Source organism: Hibiscus syriacus, unplaced genomic scaffold (genome assembly GCF_006381635.1).
Source record: "Hibiscus syriacus cultivar Baekdansim isolate YM2019G1 unplaced genomic scaffold, ASM638163v2 tig00014673_pilon, whole genome shotgun sequence".
Lineage (NCBI taxonomy): Eukaryota > Viridiplantae > Streptophyta > Magnoliopsida > Malvales > Malvaceae > Hibiscus > Hibiscus syriacus.
In genome coordinates, this window is record NW_024062333.1 from 81,088 (window position 1) to 90,451 (window position 9,364).

The window sequence follows — 9,364 nt, forward strand, 5'->3', positions numbered from 1 at the left end:
GCATAAAGTCGTGATGAGATTCGGGAATACCAGGGCACTTGCAGGTCGCTTAAGGCATAAGTGAGCTTGCTCTATAATGATTTTCCCTACGTCAATGGGATGCCCAAAAATAATTGAATGCAAGAGAAGCATCCACTGACAGGAAAGGGTGGTATTGTGGGAGGTGGGAAGAAGCTTGTGCTTCATAAAGTGATTCCACAACTTGACTTGCGGAAGCAGCTTCTCTCGGTCCATCGTCCTACAGCTCAATTGCTGGTCATTCCATTGGGTGTCGGAAAGACAAAGGTCTTCCAGAATGCCTTGGTATGTTTCGTTGTCTGCTTCTTGTGCGAAAGTGGTATGGCGATCTTTAACAACATGCAGTTTAAAATAGCGATTAATAGCAGAGGTAGTAAGTCGAATGGAAATACCACGAACCACAATGACATGTTGGTTCGACTCAGTTATGTTGGCGTAGAATTCCTTCACCAACGACGCCTTTACGTTAGCTGGGTGCCTGGAAAATTTTTACCACTTGTGCATGTTGACGACGTCGAGTACATCATTGCCTAAGTCGGTATCCTCCTCCTCAGAGAAGAAAAATCCCAACTCGAAGAATACTTGTCGGTTCTTGATGTTTTGGAACTGATCGCGGGTGGCTTCATCCACAAAGCGGGGCGAAGATGCAGTAGCAGAGGAAGATGGACGGGATCACACCATGATGATAGTACAAAACAAATAAGGAGTGAAAACGCTTGGAGCTTTGGTGGCTATGGTGGTTTCAGCAAATGAGGGAAGGAGAAGATGAAAGAAAGTAAAGTGAAAAAAGTGAAGTAAAAAAAGTAAATTGAAAAGTGGGATAGATAAGAACAAAATAAAGATTTTGGGGGGAATATTAAATGAGATGGTGGGGTATGGGCGGGAAGAAAATTAAAAGGAAAAGTGAAAATTTTTAACTCTAATGTAAAAGTAAACATTGAAAAAGTGAAAAGTGTTTCCCTCCTTTTACTGTTCTCGTTGCCGCTTAAATTTCATTTGCTTTCACTGTACACCTCACGTGCTAACTACGTGGATAGTTCTTGCAACAAAATAAAATAAAAATAATTACTTAAAAAAGAAGATATAATAAAATAATAGCAAGGTAAAATTATTTATGCACAACAGTAAAGATAAAATGTCACGGCGTCCTCAAGATGCTTGGCCATTATCGACATCGTGCAAAAGGAGTGCAAACTTATCATGCATGGGTGGGACTCTTTGGTAAGCCTTCAGACGTTGGCCATTGACTTTAAAGATGGACCCATCGTGACTTCAGTTTGCCCGGGAAGAGCTTGAACCTAGAGTTAAATAAGAGCACTTGCTGTCCAACATGAAAATGTCATGGCAAAAGCATTTTTTCATGCCACTTCTTAGTCTTTTCTTTGTAGAGCTTGGCATTTTCATATGCTTGTTCTTGAAACTCTTCCAATTCTTTCAGATCAAGCAACCTTTTCTCCCCAGTGAGTTGTGTGTTGAAGTTCAACTTCTTGATTGCCCAATATGCCTTATATTCTAACTCCACTGGTAGGTGACAGGCTTTTCCAAATACCATCTTGTAAGCCGACATTCCCAGAGGTGTTTTGAATGTCGTCCGGTACGCCCAGAGTGCTTTGTCTAATTTTGGGGACTAGTCTTTCCTTCTAGGGTTCACCACTTATCGAGGATTTGCTTGATTTCACGATTGGACACTTCAGCTTGCCCATTGTTTTTGGGTGATATGACGTGGCAATTTTATGTCGCACTCCATATTTTTGTAATGCCTTGGCAATTAGCTTCTTATCAAAGTGAGTTCCCTCGTCACTGATGATGGCTCTTGGTACCCAAAATTAAGTAAAAATATTCTTTTGAAGGAACTTGAGCACCGTCTTAGAGTCATTCCTCGGTGTAGCAATCGCTTCAACCCACTTAGATACGTAGTCCACCGCAAGCAAAATGTACAAGTCTCCAAAGGAGGATGGAAACGGTCCCATGAAATCAATGCCCCAAACGTCAAAGAGCTCTATTTCCAAAATATTTTGCAGTGGCATTTCGTGTCGTCTGGAAATGTTTCCAGTGTGCTGGCATCTATCGCATGCTCTGCAAAACTCGTGGGCATCCTTAAACAGTGATAGCCAATAGAAGCCTGATTGGAGGACCTTTTCAGAAGTCCTCGCACATCTAAAATGCCCTCAACAGGGTGACGTGTGGCAATGGTATAAGATGTCTCGTTGCTCCTCTTCAGGGACACATCGTTGAATCATTTGATCAGTGCATTGTTTAAACAAGTACGACTCATCCCAAAAATAGAACTTAGCATAATGATAGAAATTCTTCTTACCCTGACTATTCAATTCATAAGGAAAAACACCACTAACAAGAAAATTAACAAGGTCAGCGTACTACGGGATTGTCGTGGCATATACAATTTTCTCATCAGGGAATTCTTCTTTAATATAAAAAATGTCATGGCATTCTGAAATGTTTTCTAGCCTAGATAAATGATATGCAACCTGGTTTTCAGTACCTTTCCTATCGATTACCTCTAAGTCGAACTCCTGCAATATTAATATCCACCTAATCAGTCCAGGCTTGACATCTTTCTTGTTCACTAAGTATTTTATGGCTTAGTGATCGATGTGAACTATGAATTTGGTGCCTATCAAGTATGGCCTAAACTTGTCAAATGCAAATACCACGGCAAGTATTTCTTTCTCAGTGGTAGTATAGTTCAGTTGTGCCTCATTCAAGGTACGGCTAGCATAATATAACATGAAAGATTTTACCTTTACGTTGTCCATGCACAGCTCCCACAACAAAATCACTTGCATCACACATTAACTCGAAAGGTGATGTCTAATATGGGGGAACCACGATCGATGCAGAGATAAGTCTTCACTTCAGCTCATTGAATGCGCCATGGTATTTCTGATCGAACACGAATGGCTGGTTCTGTTGAAGCAGGGTGCACAAGGGCTTGGATATCGTGGAGAAGTCCTTGATGAATCATCTATAAAACCCAGCATGTCCAAGGAAACTCCAAATACCCTTGACAGAAGTTGGCGGGGGTAGCTTCTCGATCTTGGCTTTGTCCACCTCAATACCCTTTACAGAAATTTATGGCCTAGAACAATGCCTTCGGTCACCATGAAGTGACATTTTTCCCAATTCAGCACAAGATTGACCTCCTCGCATCGCTTCAATACCTTTGTCAGATTGCTGAGGAATTTTTTAAAAGTCATCACCGGAAACAGAAAAATATCCAGAAAATCCTCAACCATGTCTGAAAATATATCTTGCATGCAGCGTTGAAAAGTTACCGAGGCATTACAGAGTCCAAAAGGTATTCTTCGAAAAGCATAAAAGCCATAGGGGCACGTGAATATTGTCTTCTCTTGGTCCTTTGGTTCAATGGCAATTTGATTATACCCCAAGTAACCATCCAAGAAACAATAATATGCCTTGCCAGCAAGTCGATCCAGCATTTGATAGATAGACGGCAAAGGAATGTGATCCTTCTTGGTGGCCTTGTTGAGCTTGCGATAGTCCATACAGATTCGCCACCGATGACAGTGTGTGTAGGTAACAACTCGTTGTCTTCACTCGTCACCACGGTCGTGCCTCCTTCTTTGGCACACATTGAAGGGGCTCACCCAAGAACTATAAAAAATGGGGTAAATCACTCCAGCGTCAAGCCATTTGAGAATCTCTTTCATCACAACTTGTTTCATGATTAGGTTTAATATTCGTTGCAGCTCTATGGATTTTCCATGCCATTCTTCCAGCAGGATTTTGTGCATGCAGATTGTTGGACTTATTCCATTTAGATCTGCTATCATCCATTCTAACACTTCCTTATTCTGTGACAAAACACTTAACAAACTAGATTCTTGGTTAGAAGTAAGGGTAGAGGAAATAATCACAGGCAAAGTTTCGTTACTACCAGATAAGTATATTTAAGATGTTGTGGCAAATTCTTAAGTTCTAGGGTAGGAGCATGCTGTAATGAGGGCTTAGGAGGTACAAACTCATCAAAATTCAAAGGTTCAAAACATGTACCTGGGCTAGCTTTGAGGAAGCTAGCCTGATGTTCATCAGACGAAAAATCATTAAGCTCTTCGGCCCTTAAGTCTTCTAGTAGCCCCTCATCAGTTTCCAACTGAATGAAATTGCCATGGCAAAATTAACATGTTTCTCTTGTGATTAATGTATCCACTTCTATAATGCTCTGGCATTCTTCAGAATCATCCATGTATTTGAGAAACGGAAGACATTCACAGTGACATGTTGGTCGGCCACTCTCATGGTCAACTCGCCCCTCTCGCAGTCGATGAGAATACGACCGGTAGCTAGAAATGGTCTTCCCAAGATTATCGGTGCTATGGCATCGACCTCACAGTCCAGAATCATAAAATCAACTGGAAAATTGAATTTTTTAACCCGCACAATGACATATTCGATTCGCCCTTCGGGACGAACATGTGAACGATCGGCTAATTACAAGATGACAAATGTGGGTCTCACATGTCCTATCCCAAGCTTCACGAAAAATTAACTTAGGCATCAAGTTCACACTTGAGCTAAGGCCACATAGTGCCTTCCCAACAAATTTGTCTCCTATCGAACATGGGATGATAAAACTGCCAGGATTATGTCTCTTTGGTAGCTTGCTTAAAGAAGAGCAAAATTCTTTTTTCGTGGTAATTGTCTCGTACTACTCAGCCTTTCTTTTCTTGGTAACAATTTCCTTAAGGAATTTAGCATATGTAGGCATTTGTTCCATAGCCTCCAGAAAAGGAACATTGATTTGAAGTTGACTCAGAATGTTAACAAACTTTTTGAATTGAATATCCTCGTTATGCTTCTTCAGTCTTTGCGGAAACGAAGATGGGGGTCTTTCCTCAGTCATTTTACTAGATGAACCCTCATCCTTATCCTCTTATACTGATACTTCTTTCGGCACTTCTTGATCAGCTTGCACGGTCACAGGGGGTGAACTATCATTCTGTCTTCCCCCAAACTTTTCTTCGATGTCCTGGTCTTCGTTCTTGTAATGTCGCGACAATTTGACCAACCTGACTCTCCAACGCCCTCAGTGACAAAATGTGGCTCTGAAACAAGGCTCCTTGATTTTTGATGGATATCGCGCATGGTCTTACAGCATTGTCTTCATTGTTGCTATGAACTCTTACATTGTATCCTCCAAAAGAACTGGTATTAGATGAAGATAGACCTCCTTGTAAGAATTACGCCAAGGCATATTCGATTAAAAACCCTGGAGTCATTGAAATTCTGCTACGAACTGGTTGATGAGCATTGTGGTTTCTTGATTTCCCCACGAAAAGTTTAGATGTTAACGCCATCCAGGATTATATGTGTTAGAATAGGGGTTGTTGTTGCCTCGGTTGAAATTGCCTACATAATTGATGGATTCTTGATTGGTCGGGTAGTCACTCTCATTGTGATTGCTGTGGCATAATAAACATGCTGAATTGGATCCCTTCACTTCTCTCACCTCGCTTGGCCTTTGCAAATTCTTCAACATATTGGTAATAGCAGCAAGTTGGGTGGAAACTGTATCCTTAGAGTCTAGCTCGAAAGCTCCGTGTGATTTGCGCCCAAGTCCAAGCCTTATGGATCGAAATTGATAATCGTTGGTGGCAATCCTATTCAGAATGTCAAATGCCTCTGCTGGTGATTTGTCAAGTAATTTCCCATTTACCGAGGCATCTAGCATCATCCTCGTGGGTGCATTTACTCCATTATAGAATATCACCACTTGTGTCTAATCTTGAAAACCATGATTCAAACATTTACGAAGAAATCCTTTGTAATAATCCCAGCACTCATACATCAATTCGTCATCAGCCTGACGAAAAGAAGCGATGTCGTTCCTCATTTTAGTGTTCATGTTCGGAGGATTATACCGCAGCAAACAATTTTTGCATAGACCAATCCACGACTCCATTGAACCCGCTGGAAAACCACTCAACCAATCTCTTGCTCGGTCACGCAGAGAATATGGAAATAGCTTTAATTTCTATTAATGAATCGGGTAAAGAAAAATGAAAGAACACAAGAATTTTAATGAGGTTCAGTAATGTGCTTACGTCCTCGGTTCCTAAGCAGCGCTAGAAGTTTTATTCAATGTCTCTTAGGTTTAGGTTATATCTCTATTTATAATAGATAAACTTGGTACATAATTATAAAATTAACAATTAGGAGCCATACCTAACAAATCTCCACCTTGGCGAATATCATCCCCCTTAGGAGACATTCAATGTGGGTTGGGTTACCTTACTTCTTTAACAACTCGAAACTTTCAACAAGTCCAAGAAATGCTTGAACTTGTCTGTAGTAACTGGCTTGGTGAACATATCAGCGGCATTCTCATCATTATGTACCTTCTGAAACAGAATCTCTCCAGATGCAACCAACTCTCTGATCTTGTGAAAACGTACATCAATATGCTTAGTTCTAGCACGATATACCTGATTCTTAGCCAAGTGAATAGTACTTTGATTGTCGCAAAGTAACTGAACTCCACCTTATTGAACACCCAACTCCTTCACTAGACCAGTAAGCCATAAAGCTTCTTTTGCAGCTTCAGCCGCTGCCATGTATTCAGCTTCAGTTGTAGACAGTGCCACAACAGATTGAACAGTAGACTTCCAACAAATAGGCCCTCCACCAAGAGTAAAGACATACCTTGTCATATATCTTCTATTATCCAAGTCACATGCATAGTCTGAATCCACATATCCTACAACCAAAGGATTATCCCACTGAATACAAAAGACAATTCCATGTCCCATATTACCCTTTAAGTATCGAAAGATCCACTTGACTTCTTCTCAATGTTTCTTACCAGGTTTAGACATGTACTTACAAACTTGACTAACAACATGGGCTAAATCAGGACGAGTATATAACATTGCATACATCAAGTAGCCAACAGCATTAGAATACGAAACCTTTGCCATATCTTCAGCTTCTTTATCTATCTTAGGGCACTGTTCTGATGAGAGCTTAAAGTGATTCACCAATGGAGTGCTATATGGTTTTGCGCTACTCATCGTAAACCTTTCTAGAATTTTCTCAACATAACCCCGTTGAGATAGCCACAGTTTCCTCGAGTCTTTATCCCTGCAAATTTCCATTCCAAGAATTTTCTTTGCAACACCTAAATCATTCATATCAAATTCCTGACTCAATAAAGTTTTCAAACTGATAGCATCATCCATGTTCTTCGCAGCAATTAACATATCATCAACGTACAATAACATAAAAATAAAAGAACCATCATCAAGGCTCTTAACATAGACACAACAATCATACTCACATCACTTGTAGCCAATCTTGATTATATAGGAGTCAAACTGTTTGTACCACTGTCTCGGAGACTACTTTAACCCATACAAAGATTTCTTTAATCTGCAAACTAAATGCTCGTTTCCAGGTTGAGTGAAACCTTCAGGCTGTCGCATGTAGATCTGTTCCTCTAAATCACCATGCAAAAAAGCAGTTTTTACATCCATCTGCTCTAAATGCAAATCCCAACTAGCCACCAATGCAAGTACTGCTCGGATTGAAGTGTGCCAGACCACATGAGAAAAAATTTCATCATAATCAACTCTTTTCTTCTATGAAAAACCCTTTGCTATCAAACGAGCCTTGAATTTCTCCCCTCTTTTTCTATTACTGTTGGTTTCTTCTTATACACCTATTTGCAACCAATCAGTTTCTTACCCTAATGAAGACGAACTAACTCCCATGTACAATTGTGATTCAAAGACTCCATCTCCTCGACCATGGCAACCATCCACTTGTTATTTTCCTGACTAGTAACTGCATCATGAAAAGTAACCGGATCATCACTGCTAACAGTAAGTGCCAAAGAGACCAAGTATTCAAAACCCAATCTGTTTGGAGGCTTTATATTCGTCTGTCTCACTCTATCTTTGGCGAGACTATAATTCTACAAATCATCTGTAGTGAAACCACCGGAAGTCGGTTGAGAAGTTTCTGTTTTCTCAACTGGAAACTGCTCGAAATCCACCACTGTCGTCTTTTTCTGCTGCAACATGGAATGTTCATCAAAAACAACATCTTACTAATCACAATTTTTTTGCAACTGGATCCCAGAACTTGAATCCTTTATACCTTTCTTGCAACCCAGAAAAATGCACTCCTTCAATTTTGCAACAAGTTTGGATCTCTCATCAACAGGTAATGTACATAAGCAGGACAACCAAAAATCCGTAAGTGATCAAAAGTAACATCATGACCCCATAGTCTTCTGCAACTTTCCCAGCCAATGATGCCCTTGGTGATCTATTGATATGATAACACACCGTGTTAACAGCTTCAGCCCAGAAGTGTTTGGGAAGGCCGTATTCAACCGCAAACATCTTGCTCATTCATTCAATGACATGTTCATCCGTTCCGTAACGCCATTTTGTTATGGTGTCTTGCGCACTGTAAAATGCTCTTAATCCCATGCTCCTTACAGAAGTATAGAAAACTGTGAATCTGTGTACTCCATACCATTTTTAGACCGCAAACACTTGATTTTTTGTCCTGTTTGGTTTTCTACCTCAGCTTTCCACAGCTTGAAATTTCAAAAACATCAGCCTTTTGTTTCAAAAAATACACACAAACTTTCCATGAAAAATCGTCAAAAATGTAACATAATACAGAGATCCACCAAAAGACGATGTCGTTGAAGGCCCCCATATATCAGAATGCACATAATCAAGAATCCCTTCAGTTGTGTACCTTGCAGTCTTGAAAAGAAATTTAGTTTGTTTACGAAGAACACAATACTTGCAAAAGTTGAACTAACTTTTAACACAATGCAACATATTTCTTTTATGTAACTCAGCCATACCCGTTCACTAAGATGAGCAAGACACATATGCCACAGTTTGGTAGTATCATCACAGGACTCAATCGAATGAACTCCACCTACAACGGTACTCCCTAACAATCTGTAAATATTTCCCTGCAGTCATATTTCCTTTCATCAGTCAAAACTCCTTTAACAATCCGAATGGTTTCCCTATCCTCATCAGCCTTAGGGATAAAAACCATTCTTGTGCAAAGTCCCCAAAGAAATCAAATTTCTTCAAATCTGGGATATGCCAAACACTACTCAACGTCTAAACAGAGCCATACATCTTAATTCTGACCTCACCAATACCAACAATATGCAACAACGATCATCACCCAATAATAACAGACCATAATTAACCAACCTGTATGTCGAACTATTTGGTGTGATGTGATAAGAACATCCAAAATCAAGAATCCAACATCTGTCAATTGAGTCGTTGAAATAGAGAGCATATCACCCTCGCTGCAATCAGAA

The 9,364-nt window shown here is 40.1% G+C and overlaps 1 long non-coding RNA gene across 1 annotated transcript; it reads right to left on the minus strand.

Moving 5' to 3' along the window:
- Window positions 1–1,286: 1,286 nt before the first annotated feature.
- Window positions 1,287–7,675, minus strand: LOC120207375. The gene is made up of 3 exons (XR_005524200.1): window positions 7,664–7,675; window positions 1,568–1,570; window positions 1,287–1,425 (listed from the first exon to the last, which is right to left on the minus strand). It is a non-coding gene; the product is annotated as an uncharacterized LOC120207375 (long non-coding RNA).
- Between the last annotated feature and the right edge of the window lie 1,689 nt (window positions 7,676–9,364).